We start from the raw sequence: 15,644 nt of genomic DNA, 5'->3' as shown, positions 1-15,644 counted from the left end.
AACATACCTCACTAGTCTCAAAATAATTCATTAATGTTTTAAAAGAACTCATCACTCATAAACTATTAATCACAAGATTCCATAAAACTTTTCATTCCTACTATAACAAGAAAGTGATTCTCCTTATAGATCCCTATTTAAGACTTCCATGACCCTGTTAAACTCTAAGAATCATTCTTTTTCCGTAACAACTTTCCATTATTTAATACAGTTTCTACTCCTAGAAATCGTACGCCTCCAAAAGCCACTTATGATTACCAAAATTTTATACTAGATTGCTCCACCTTACCCTATACTTCTATTTTCCGTAAAATTTCTAATTACTCTGATGATTACACGGAGTCCAAAACACTATTACTAAACAATTCATCCTTATGTTTTCTTTTCTATACCCATTTAACAAGGACTTGTCCAAAAATAATACTTATATTGAGTATGCTTTATAACATCCATAGAAACTCTTCCACACTTAAGATTATGCATCATTTCCTTCACTCGTCCTTGATGAACTTATCTGATTCTCGGTAATATTGCATTCACCCTTAACTACACTTAATGTTCAACAATCAACTCACAATTCTTGAAGACCATAAACTTCTAAAAACATATTGTAACATGACCAAACTATCCTTTCGATCATACCCTAGACTGCAATATCTATCCTTCACTTGCATTGGTCAGACATCCCTAAAATACTCATCCTCATCCTTTACATCACCATTGAGGTTTGAATACTACCACATAACTATACCTGATGAAATTTCTCCAATCACAACCTACAACTTCTTAATTATTCCAAATTCCCTAATCACATTGCAACCCTCCTTTTTATCTATTTCCAAACTCTTCTTCTTCCTTATCTTGTCATGTTCATAATAATATCAATTCAACCTACACTACCTCTACTAACTTTAATATTCCAAAATCAATAAGATTTACAACCATAAATCATGACCCTTTAATCCTCTCATAAAATACCAAAAATTTGCATAAGCCGAAAGTCAAAATTTTCGTACCTGGATTTTCTCCACTGCTCATCATACCAAAATCACATACTCTCAAATTTTATCTCTAATACATTTATTGAAAAAAATCTAACCATCTCCTTTTAATCATCCATTTAGCTTAGAATTCTTTCAATACTTCATTCTTCTCTAAAGACCTCGTGTTTTCTTAACTTATAAATTTCTCCTCCTATTAAACTTTCTCTCAGTCCTTTTTATGCCTTATACAACTTCTCTACTCTTCTTCGTCTAATATTTGATTTATCCTTGATCTACTTCAGTATTTCTATCCCTTTTTATTTTAAACTTTATCTTCAAATCTTCCACCATTTTCTTTCTTCAGATTCCAACCATCACTGATACATCAATCCATGTTACCAATCTCACATAATGCCACTCAGTTTCTCACCAACACTTTCCTCTTTTTTTTTTTTTTTTTTTTTTCTGACTTCTAACGTTACTGATATACTAAACCAAACTGATTTCTCAAACCTTGCTACATTCATGCTTATCCAAAGGTTCTCTTAATCTAGCCTTTGAACTCAACTCCTTTTTGTGAAACGTAAGATATCTGATCTCCTGATTTTGTCCTGCAAACATCTTAAACCATAACTTCTAAACACCAACATCTTCACTTATCCTTTGAAACTCAAACTCTAGTATTATATCTCCCTATGAAGGCTTTAACTAATTCTAATATCTTTCATAAAACCTTGAGAATTAAGAAAGGAAAATCATCTCTCGTAAAAGTAGTTAGATACAATATTCTACTATCTAGACTTGGAGGAAATGGTAAATTATACCATTTAGACTCAATTCTTCATAGAGAAGACACGGAAGACCCACAACACAGAGGTCATCCTAAGGACGAACTGCTCTGATACCATTAATGTAACATCCCAATATCTCACGCTGGATAATTCATAATTTATATATTGTAACATTACATTTACGGTAATATCCCGTAATCTCACACTTATAAATTTATAGTTAATATATGTCTACACATGTTTTAAACTCAGATTTCAACTATAAACTCATAAATATAATTCGAATTCCTCTAACTTATTCTTCTGTCTCTCTCTTCATTGGCATTGGATCAGACGACATTCCTTCATCTGCTCCCGTATAACGAATTATACGATCATCGCACATACCCAAACAAAACAAACACAAACAAGTAGGGTGAGCTAACATGCAACAAATCATTTATAAAACATGTATAATTACCTTGATATAAACATCATATAATAATTATGTTCGACACCCTCATACCACAATTCCTATTAGACACTCGTCTCACAATACCCAATAGACACCACAATACCCAATAAACACTCATCCGGATGATACGTTGATGAGCGGTCACGGGAGGTTATGCACTTGTAATGACTTCTACTTCTTTTTACAAATACACTTTCAAAATACTTCATACCATTCACAAGGTTAATCCCCTCACTATGTCCAAAACCGGCACATAGACCAGGACCTCCTGCTCCTCTCACCACATAATTCATCCCTCTCTACTTGAGACTAGATGATTATTAGAGTATCAGGATAACCTCCAACTACGGGACCCTCAACATCAACATATACACAAATACCATAACATTTATTTAATCTCTCCACAAGACTCATACCATACTAATATTCCTCAACTCACATTATACCCTTACAAAATCTCCCCATACTACCCATAACATGTTCAGATGCATAAATTCAAATGCAGTATAATAAAATGCAATTATCACAATTATAATTCATAATTCCATATCTACCACAAAAATGAATTCATCAGACATTTCCATTCCAACAAGATATATTGCACAATATTTTAATAGTACAAAATCTGTTCAATAAGATTTAAGTTAAAAACTTGTCGAGTAGACTTCCAGGAAAGAGAGGTGCGTCACAATGGACAACTTAAGTACCAAATCTTTCCTTAGCCAAAGTGTTCCTCAACTAGTTTTTAACAAATTTCTTATTTACAGATTCAAAACAACAGCATATAATATTAACACCGAATTTCAATATAGATAAACATACAGTAAGCATTAACAGTATTCATACATAATTTCAAGATATGAATAGTAATAAAACAATACTAAGTCATAATATAAAAGCATAGAAATACTAAATCATAATATAAAAGCATAGAAAAGTTAGCTCCCCTACCTCTATTCCAGACGTCTCTTGCTCTGAATTTATTTCTCCGAAACCTTTCAGAACCTCTACCCTTCTTGCAACTAAAAATTTCTCTCTAACTTTCTCTCACTTGATTTCTCTTCTCTTGGTGCAGAATAATCTTCCCTCCCATGGTTATTTATAGTAAAAAAAAATTTACTATTCATTAATATTTTAATATTATTTATTATTTTAATATTATTTAAAAATAATATTTCAATCATTTTCTCACCAAATCTGATCCTAATTTCTACCTACTACTTTCTTCCATGCTAAGAAATCCAAATGCTGAAAATTTATTTTTACTATTCACTTTTTACTATTTACTATTTACTTTTTACTATTCAATTTAAAAAATTTACTAAATAAGTTACCAAAAATTTGAACCTTTCCTTCTAAAATTACTATAATTTTATATCCAAAATTTACATTTTTCCATTCATTAAAATTATTATTACTAATAAAATACTAAAATTTACTACTATAAATAAATATATATATATATATATATATATATATATATATATATATATATATATATATATATTTTTATGGGTCTTACATTCTCCCCAACACAAAAAAATTTTCGTCCTCGAAAATTCAAAAATTCGAAATAAAGTTATGATTATTTCACCTTATCTCCTAGTTTCCTTGTAAATTCATTTACTCTACTTATTTTGTGCATCAAATTTCTAGCATGTCAAATTTGAAATGTATTCACGAAAAAAATTAAAATCATAAACCTTCAAAACACTTTTACTTGACACTTTTAGCCCCATGAAAATCACCATTAAACATACCTCACTAGTCTCAAAATAATTCATTAATGTTTTAAAAGAACTCATCACTCATAAACTATTAATCACAAGATTCCATAAAACTTTTCATTCCTACTATAACAAGAAAGTGATTCTCCTTATAGATCCCTATTTAAGACTTCCATGACCCTGTTAAACTCTAAGAATCATTCTTTTTCCGTAACAACTTTCCATTATTTAATACAGTTTCTACTCCTAGAAATCGTACGCCTCCAAAAGCCACTTATGATTACCAAAATTTTATACTAGATTGCTCCACCTTACCCTATACTTCTATTTTCCGTAAAATTTCTAATTACTCTGATGATTACACGGAGTCCAAAACACTATTACTAAACAATTCATCCTTATGTTTTCTTTTCTATACCCATTTAACAAGGACTTGTCCAAAAATAATACTTATATTGAGTATGCTTTATAACATCCATAGAAACTCTTCCACACTTAAGATTATGCATCATTTCCTTCACTCGTCCTTGATGAACTTATCTGATTCTCGGTAATATTGCATTCACCCTTAACTACACTTAATGTTCAACAATCAACTCACAATTCTTGAAGACCATAAACTTCTAAAAACATATTGTAACATGACCAAACTATCCTTTCGATCATACCCTAGACTGCAATATCTATCCTTCACTTGCATTGGTCAGACATCCCTAAAATACTCATCCTCATCCTTTACATCACCATTGAGGTTTGAATACTACCACATAACTATACCTGATGAAATTTCTCCAATCACAACCTACAACTTCTTAATTATTCCAAATTCCCTAATCACATTGCAACCCTCCTTTTTATCTATTTCCAAACTCTTCTTCTTCCTTATCTTGTCATGTTCATAATAATATCAATTCAACCTACACTACCTCTACTAACTTTAATATTCCAAAATCAATAAGATTTACAACCATAAATCATGACCCTTTAATCCTCTCATAAAATACCAAAAATTTGCATAAGCCGAAAGTCAAAATTTTCGTACCTGGATTTTCTCCACTGCTCATCATACCAAAATCACATACTCTCAAATTTTATCTCTAATACATTTATTGAAAAAAATCTAACCATCTCCTTTTAATCATCCATTTAGCTTAGAATTCTTTCAATACTTCATTCTTCTCTAAAGACCTCGTGTTTTCTTAACTTATAAATTTCTCCTCCTATTAAACTTTCTCTCAGTCCTTTTTATGCCTTATACAACTTCTCTACTCTTCTTCGTCTAATATTTGATTTATCCTTGATCTACTTCAGTATTTCTATCCCTTTTTATTTTAAACTTTATCTTCAAATCTTCCACCATTTTCTTTCTTCAGATTCCAACCATCACTGATACATCAATCCATGTTACCAATCTCACATAATGCCACTCAGTTTCTCACCAACACTTTCCTCTTTTTTTTTTTTTTTTTTTTTCTGACTTCTAACGTTACTGATATACTAAACCAAACTGATTTCTCAAACCTTGCTACATTCATGCTTATCCAAAGGTTCTCTTAATCTAGCCTTTGAACTCAACTCCTTTTTGTGAAACGTAAGATATCTGATCTCCTGATTTTGTCCTGCAAACATCTTAAACCATAACTTCTAAACACCAACATCTTCACTTATCCTTTGAAACTCAAACTCTAGTATTATATCTCCCTATGAAGGCTTTAACTAATTCTAATATCTTTCATAAAACCTTGAGAATTAAGAAAGGAAAATCATCTCTCGTAAAAGTAGTTAGATACAATATTCTACTATCTAGACTTGGAGGAAATGGTAAATTATACCATTTAGACTCAATTCTTCATAGAGAAGACACGGAAGACCCACAACACAGAGGTCATCCTAAGGACGAACTGCTCTGATACCATTAATGTAACATCCCAATATCTCACGCTGGATAATTCATAATTTATATATTGTAACATTACATTTACGGTAATATCCCGTAATCTCACACTTATAAATTTATAGTTAATATATGTCTACACATGTTTTAAACTCAGATTTCAACTATAAACTCATAAATATAATTCGAATTCTTCTAACTTATTCTTCTGTCTCTCTCTTCATTGGCATTGGATCAGACGACATTCCTTCATCTGCTCCCGTATAACGAATTATACGATCATCGCACATACCCAAACAAAACAAACACAAACAAGTAGGGTGAGCTAACATGCAACAAATCATTTATAAAACATGTATAATTACCTTGATATAAACATCATATAATAATTATGTTCGACACCCTCATACCACAATTCCTATTAGACACTCGTCTCACAATACCCAATAGACACCACAATACCCAATAAACACTCATCCGGATGATACGTTGATGAGCGGTCACGGGAGGTTATGCACTTGTAATGACTTCTACTTCTTTTTACAAATACACTTTCAAATACTTCATACCATTCACAAGGTTAATCCCTCACTATGTCCAAAACCGGCACATAGACCAGGACCTCCTGCTCCTCTCACCACATAATTCATCCCTCTCTACTTGAGACTAGATGATTATTAGAGTATCAGGATAACCTCCAACTACGGGACCCTCAACATCAACATATACACAAATACCATAACATTTATTTAATCTCTCCACAAGACTCATACCATACTAATATTCCTCAACTCACATTATACCCTTACAAAATCTCCCCATACTACCCATAACATGTTCAGATGCATAAATTCAAATGCAGTATAATAAAATGCAATTATCACAATTATAATTCATAATTCCATATCTACCACAAAAATGAATTCATCAGACATTTCCATTCCAACAAGATATATTGCACAATATTTTAATAGTACAAAATCTGTTCAATAAGATTTAAGTTAAAAACTTGTCGAGTAGACTTCCAGGAAAGAGAGGTGCGTCACAATGGACAACTTAAGTACCAAATCTTTCCTTAGCCAAAGTGTTCCTCAACTAGTTTTTAACAAATTTCTTATTTACAGATTCAAAACAACAGCATATAATATTAACACCGAATTTCAATATAGATAAACATACAGTAAGCATTAACAGTATTCATACATAATTTCAAGATATGAATAGTAATAAAACAATACTAAGTCATAATATAAAAGCATAGAAATACTAAATCATAATATAAAAGCATAGAAAAGTTAGCTCCCCTACCTCTATTCCAGACGTCTCTTGCTCTGAATTTATTTCTCCGAAACCTTTCAGAACCTCTACCCTTCTTGCAACTAAAAATTTCTCTCTAACTTTCTCTCACTTGATTTCTCTTCTCTTGGTGCAGAATAATCTTCCCTCCCATGGTTATTTATAGTAAAAAAAAATTTACTATTCATTAATATTTTAATATTATTTATTATTTTAATATTATTTAAAAATAATATTTCAATCATTTTCTCACCAAATCTGATCCTAATTTCTACCTACTACTTTCTTCCATGCTAAGAAATCCAAATGCTGAAAATTTATTTTTACTATTCACTTTTTACTATTTACTATTTACTTTTTACTATTCAATTTAAAAAATTTACTAAATAAGTTACCAAAAATTTGAACCTTTCCTTCTAAAATTACTATAATTTTATATCCAAAATTTACATTTTTCCATTCATTAAAATTATTATTACTAATAAAATACTAAAATTTACTACTATAAATAAATATATATATATATATATATATATATATATATATATATATATATATATATATTTTTATGGGTCTTACATGATTTTGCAAGGATAAAGAAATCCAACAAATGATTACAAGTATATTATTTACAAATCATATTTATTTACTCTCATTAAGTTATAAGTATCATTTTGAAACTCACTTTAAATTATATAATATTTATTTAAGTCATATTTATTTACTGTTATCCCTTCCTTTAAACCATGCTATTTTGCAGCAAGATAATGGATGGAACACCACTGTGAGGAAAGGAGATGGTTATATTAGGTATTATCAGCATTTTCTTTATCAAAATTATTTTTTAACATTTTCTTGTTATTCAAATATATTAACTATGTTTACATGCATTGTTGAGATTTGATGGTTATTTTAATTTATTTAATAGTTTTTTTATACTAATGTATTTGGTGAAATATTTTGATTTATTATCACATGTATTGATTAGATTTTATTATTAATCAAATTTAAGGATTAATAATTAATTGAATCAAAATATGTAACTAACGGATTGTCTTTGTAGTATTTGAAATCCTATTGTGAAAGGATGAAAATCTATTATAACTAATATAAAAGTTAAAGTTTCATCATTTCATAATATATTTTATAAACTATGAGTACAAGCCATTAGTCACATGTTTTATATAATTAAATTTTAATATATCTGATTAATGTATGATATTTTATAAATTAAAATATTTCAACTGATACCATAAATTAATGAAATATCAAGAAAAAGTATTAAAATAATTAAGAACATTATCAATCTTTACTATTATATATAAAAAATTTATATTATATCTAAAATCAAAGAATTATGCTGCTAATAAAGTGAATATTCGATCTTTCACATTAAAGACAATACATAATGTAGAAAAACTCATCATGGTAGCATCCAAGTTTAATGCAACCCAATAATCTAAGTAAGAAAATATATAAAACCTTTGCTTTTGTAAGAAATATTAAACAATGTCATTAAACAAATATCACTTAAAAAGATAAAAGTGTATTTGTCATAATAATATTAATAAATTATTCAATGAATTAAAACTTACCCGTTAAAAAATAAACATTTCATTATCTGTTGCAGTGACTTGGATGCTAATATAATAAGGTAGTGAGCTTTTGTATAATATGTAATGTCTTTGCTGTGAAAGATCAAATGTATATTTTATTAGCAGCATAATATCATATAAGAATATTCCAAATTTATTTGATGTATATCAAATTTGGCATTATCTTATTTATTCATAAAAGAGCTAATTTCATGTCCTTATAAATAGTTATTGTGCAAACAGATAAGAAGAGATGCAATATTGTGGAGGAGATAGCAACTTAGTTGCATTTTCATCATATGATTCACCAAAGTTATTTTTTAACAGTGCATAGTATATATGAGAAATTCACTTTGTTTAATATTGTGAATTGATTAAGTTTTTCTGTGTAGTTAGTACATTAAGTTCCATGAATGTGTTAATTAATATGAGAGTGTAATTTGTTGTTATTTTATGTTTTGTTGTTCTTGCAACCTATTCTTTACAGCTGCTTGTATTAATGAAATTTGATAATTATTTTAATCAATTTAATACTTTTTTATATTAATATTATGGATTTTGTTAGATATATTGGTTAAAATTCCTTATTAATTGAATTTATTCAATAATTAATTGGATCCATTTACCTGACTAATGAATTGTATTTGTAATTTTGAAAATCCTATATGAAAGGATGAATATCTATTATTTGTAATTTTATAATATATTTTACAAAATTAGAAGCAATACCCATGAGTCAGATGTTTGGATTGAAATTATTGTAAACAGCATAAGATAGTAGATGAATAAACATAATAGATACGTAGCCATGAATAGAGTAGGTTTCAAGAATAACAAAACTTGAAATAATGATAAATTACACTCTCAAATGGATTAATGAATGAATGTCCTTTAATGCACTAATATTAGAATGCAATTAACAAGGTGAGTTAGAATGTAAATTATGACAGCAATTTTATGGAAACATGATCTAAGAGCACACTCTCCTTCAAGATTGGATCTGAAATCTGATGCAACATGGTGCCTTCAGCTTCCACAATTATGTGGTTTAGATGTTCATTCAAAGAACTTACAATGTATTTATATGTATCTAACAATTTCAATGTATTCGGTTCTTATTTGTTTGGAGAATGACGTGTAATAGTTTATATTTGATTAAATTAATAATAACAATATTATAGATGTGATTTATTATTTGTTTGCAACGTTTTATGTTTTATTGACAAAAGCATCCATGCATTGCTATCTCATCAGACACTGTCTTCTGGAAATAATTAAAAAATATTGTCCTTTTCTATGATGAATTATAGCCAGTGAATACAAATGGCAGCCATGCAATGTTTAGATTCAAATTCATTAATGTGCGTTACAGCCTTTTAACGTTTTATACATAAAAGCCAAAGTGTAAACAACTTCAATTATCTTAAAATCTATACCACTGCTATTTCTTCGCTTATTGCAATTATTTCTCTGTGGTTTTCAAAAGTTTTCTGTGGTTACTTGGTGCACTATAAATACACCCAACATTCACCTAACACAATCAAAACACTTAGAATAAGAATTTTCATCCTTATTCATATTTTCTTTCAACAGATAAACATTTGGTTGAAGTTCAATCCCTGAGGTGTGCTCTTTCATCTTACACGAGTGAATTTATTTATGCTGCCTTTAGTTTATGCTTCTTTTGCTTTTGTGAATGTTTCTTGCTTTCATTTTCAAAAATACTTGTTGGGATTCCCTTCCCTACATTGATACATTTCTATATATGAGATTAAACATCAATTATTCGACTTACAAAATCTGTTATCAACTTTATTTGTGTTACCGTTATCCAGTCAGAATGAATGACTTCAACATTTCTTACTGTGATTGGTTATGCAAAAAAAAATACGAAGCTCATGTGCAGTTTGAAATGATGGCGTTTACTCAAGAATATAACCACACACCAATCAATATGGTTTGGGACCTCATGGAAAACATCTAGGCAATTCTCTGAATATAGATTGTGAATTTCATGTGTTTTTTTCTTTATTTTCTATTGTGTTTTTTGTTCTTTCAAGATATGTTTATCGTGTTCCTAAGTTAATAATATTAATAATTTGTTGCTTATTGTGATAGAATTAAACAAACACAATTTTCATTATGATTAATATCTGGATGTAAAATTGATAACGTGTTAAAAAACTGTTGCACAGAGAGATGTTATTCAGAAATAATATTTCATGTATTTGTGATTTTACAAACAGGTAAGAAAAAATCCAAGAAATGGATGCAAGTATGTTATCTCGATGCATCAAAATCAAGAGATGAAGCTGCTAATCAAATCAACTATCTGATCTTTCACACAGTAAAGACATTACAATATTAATTGTATTATTAGTCATTTTATCAATAAATGATTAAAGCTGTTTTAATTACAGTGAGTTTGATTGGTACAACAGATTATTGTCATTTTATCAATAAATGCCAAATTGATTGTTAGATTCAACAGCCCAAGCTGACACTTTTTTAAGGTCTGCAGAACTGATACATGCAGACACAAGAAAATGTTATTACGTTAGGAACTGTTAGGACAGAAACTGATTCATGGTGTTTGGATACAAATGGCATCCATGCAATGTTCATATTCAAATTCACTTATGAGATACAACAGCTGTAAATAACTTAAATTTAAAGGAAATTATATTAAAATAAATTATATACATGCAATGTTATTTCTTTATTCTCATTTTTCATTAAAAACTTGCTTTTCACATTTAACTGGTTTAATGCTAACAGACGTTGGAATTCAAAATGGAACTCCAGCAGACATTATCTTTCATTCTTTTTTAAGCTTTTTTTTTTATAGTTTCGATTAAAGTTTTATTTTGTTTGATGCAAATTATGTATTTGTGTGACATAGTGTATAGAATAAGCTATACTGCTGTTTTGTAACATAATATTATGAATCCCAATCAGCATAATGGTATATAAAATAACATAATGATTATTTTCTGTTGGTACACTATACTCTATAATTTAGATGAAATATGTGCATATTCATACTAACTGTGATTAGAGAGTTTTGCACGAATATAGTTTAAACTTTAAAGAGGGTAAAATTTTTATACCCGTCATAACAATTAGCAACATTGCTTTTCCTAAGGGTTTTTATAACTGTGAGAATCATAATTTTCGGAAGTTAAAATCATCATAAATATTGAAAAAAACCTTGATAAAATTCAATATTTTTTATAATCACTACGTTTTTCTTTTGTGTTTATTCCACAAAATCTTTTCAATTACTTAAATTTTAATGCAAACAATAAATGATCTGATACATTAATTAATAATTTATTTTTAAATAATTTAACACTGAAGCATTAATGTAGCATTGAGACTGGCACATAACAAAAAAACAAATGCGGTATTAATTACTGATTTTTGTATCTACACTCTTCCAGAAATAATTAAATTAAAATTGTTAAAGAAAATATTTACAAAGAAAAGTAATAACTTTGGTTTGTAAACAAAAGAAGTTTAAATCTGACCTGATGAGACACGATTATTATTTTTATCTTTACTTAATACAATGATACATGAACTTTTAGCAAAAATGTTAATCGGAAATCATAATACTATGTGTTAATGTTAATCTATTTAACATTATAAACCACTTGTATGTTGAAATGAAGCTTTGATGAGAAAAGTAAATGATAATGAATATATTAAACCATTTCATAATAATTAATTAATAATATATATAATCAAATTAAGTTCTTTTATTACCCATGCTTTTAAATGATAATGAATATATTATAGTAAAAATAGAGTATGAAAAGAAATATCATTAGCATGATAAAAAAATATATCTTGAGATTAAAAGCCATAAAATCGGAATACATTTAACATGATTTAGTTACTTTTGCATGTACTCTCAAATAATATCATTTGTTCTCTTCAAACATATTAAAATGAAACAAAAACATATGAAAAATTTAGTAAAAAATTACATAAAAGTAATAGACACTCGAACAATTAAAAAAGGAGCAGCTTGAACATGTTTTCTGAAAAGAAAATTAATCAGTATTAGTATAAGAAACAAAGATAAATGTAGATAATCACAACATTGAATAATCTATTACTCACCTGATGTCTCGATGATGTATTTACATATTCTTAACTTTTTTACTTTGTATAACTCTTCGAGAGTACTGCATTACAGAAAACATCATAAAAAAATGTAACCTCAAACTAATAAAATCTTTTTCAACATCATCCATTACCCACAGTTATAAGGTATCACACTACTCATCTTTCACATCAAAATTTTCAACGCATGCAAGATCAAAATTTTCAACACATACAGTAATTTTTACATACTAACCTGATAGACAGTGTAATGTTTTTGCTGTGAAAGATGACATCGTTCATTTGATTAGCATCAGCATCCCTCGATTTTTTATGCATTGAGATAACATACTTGTATACATTTCCCGGATCTCTTCTTTTCTAATTGATAAAAAAAGACATTTTAAAAGATGGAATAATAGAAAATATTATCTGTGAATAAGATATCTCTGACACATTTTTAAAAACATGGTAAGAAAATCATGGCAAACTGGTGTTCAGAAAGAAAAAAAACTAAGCTTTCTGTATCACTTAGCAATCCTACTAAACTTGTGATGAGTTCTACCATTGTTTTCTTGCCAAAAAGATTATAAGTTATCTGACTCTTCATATTATCAGTTGGCATTTCATAGTTACATAATATTTTCTCATATCAAAGTAAAAGTAAAACTTAAATAAGATTAGAATTGTGAACCTAAAAAGAGAAAGAATCATCTTACAGTGTCACTTCTTTCAATTTTGTTTCTGTAGAGTTCCCATGTTTGCTGAATCTTCTTCTAACTCATCAAGAATATAAGTTGGCTTCTTTATACTTGATCTTTCACGAAGCCGATCAGCAAAACTATTCACATTCTGCTACGATAGAATTTTCTCATAAGAAAGAATTCAGATTATGCTATGATAGAAAAGCAGAAAAAACACCAGAAAACTTTTTGTATCAATCAAGGAAATAAATTAAAATTTTAGGGAAGAAGCAACTTACAGTATCAATTGAATCACTTTTCACAATGTGTTTTTTAGGTCTCCCTGGTTTCCTAGGGAGAATAACTGAATCGTTAGAATCTTCAATAATTTTTTTCGCTTCCTTTGACGGGAGCTTCTAGGAAGTCGTTCAACCAAGCCACCCACATTCTGCTAAGATACAATTTTCTCATAAGCATGCATAAATATATAACACAACATATAATACCAAGAAAAAAAAGTTAAGAACTTAAAATATTTTACCAAATAATTCTAAACATCTTTTACATTTATCAACAACTTTACAGCAAAATATCATTAACTATCATTCACTTATTGAGTAATTCCCACAATGCCTTAAATCATATTAAAATTGCTAACACAAAAATGTGAACTAACTTACAGTATCATTTCCATCAACTTTCACATCGTTTTCTGCATATTTGTCATGTTCTCTATGGAAAATCATTGGATGTTGAATCGAATGACTCATTTTCTGCTTAAAAAATGTAGAATTTATGCTTAATAAAGAGAGAACGTCAGAATAATTAATAAAATATTTAAAACAACTTGCTATCGAAAGAAAAATACATTTAATACATCTTATCATACCATGACCATGACTATTTAAATAAGCTATAATCAATTTTGTAGTAGTGTATCGATAATAAAAAAGAACATTTTATTAATGTTATACATTACTAATTCTCCCATTCTCCTGTAGTAAATAAAAGCATATTCTTTAAGTTAAAATATTATTTTTCTGCTAATAAAAAAATAAATAAAAATATCTCAAAAATGTCAAAATTTTATAATATGATTACAAAATTGTCAAAAATATATACTCAATTTCTTTAAATTTAATTCATATAAGATATTATTTATAATGTTTAACTTTTCCATGTTAGTTGTTAAATAAATTTGAGACCTCAAATAAAATTAATAAAATTTGGTTAAAAAAATTAAATTTTAAAAATGAGAAACTAAATTAATCTAAAATTTAAAAAAAAAATCATATATATAATTAAGAGATAAAAAATATATTTAACTTAATTTAATAAGTTAAAGTGTTGCAAGTTTTAAAACGTAGATCTGAAGAGGAATGTACGTGATGATTATGTAATGTTTTTGCTGTGAAAGATAAAATCTTTATTTGATCAGCAGCCGCCATTGATTTTTGATGTATGCATTTGTTGCTGGATCTCTTCTTACCTGATAATAAAATCACAGAATATTAAACAATAGAAAATATAATTTGTAAATAAGATGGTATAAACTAACATAATGTCTAAAAAATTGTAAGTTCTAAATTCTGTTCTGAGATAGATAGACTATTTTATTTTTTTTCCTTGTGAGATGAATAAATGAAGTGATTTGTTAATGTAGTTAGATGCATATATGTTAAAAAAATGGTTAAAAATAAACATAATTAAACTTACTGTGATAGAAGAGCTTCTGCATTTAGACTTCCAACCAAACCAAAATATGAAAGACAAAAGGAAGCGGCGTAAGCGAAGAAGAGGAATGAGGCGTGAAACTTAGGGTTTTAGGTTAGCTTTATAGCCGAGGCCCACTGTCTCTTCACTCTGTTTGTAGTTCTAAAAATTTTAAATAATATTTTACTCAATAAGAAAATTATTAATTTAGTCAAATAAACGTTTCATAATACTTAATTGAATATTCATTCATAAGATTTATATATATATTATATATATATATATAATATGATAGAAAAGAAACTATAATCAGTTTAATTAAAATAATATGATAACTTCAAGAGATTATTTATCATTATTAATAAATTAACTATCTAAATCTCTATGAAAATAATTTT

General features: G+C 28.0%; 1 long non-coding RNA gene across 1 annotated transcript; it reads right to left on the bottom strand.

The window, feature by feature from the left end:
• Positions 1-12,584: 12,584 nt before the first annotated feature.
• On the bottom strand, positions 12,585-15,348 carry LOC124820067 (uncharacterized). The gene is made up of 8 exons (XR_007027312.2): positions 15,250-15,348; positions 14,919-15,022; positions 14,214-14,306; positions 13,833-13,981; positions 13,570-13,702; positions 13,107-13,231; positions 12,869-12,933; positions 12,585-12,786 (listed from the first exon to the last, which is right to left on the bottom strand). It is a non-coding gene; the product is annotated as an uncharacterized LOC124820067 (long non-coding RNA).
• Between the last annotated feature and the right edge of the window lie 296 nt (positions 15,349-15,644).

This window comes from Vigna umbellata, chromosome 4, assembly GCF_029865625.1.
Source record: "Vigna umbellata cultivar VRB3 chromosome 4, Vumbellata_1.0, whole genome shotgun sequence".
NCBI classification, from domain to species: domain Eukaryota; kingdom Viridiplantae; phylum Streptophyta; class Magnoliopsida; order Fabales; family Fabaceae; genus Vigna; species Vigna umbellata.
The sequence above is the reverse complement of the archived record's forward strand: the minus strand, read 5'-3'. Positions and strand labels throughout refer to the sequence as shown.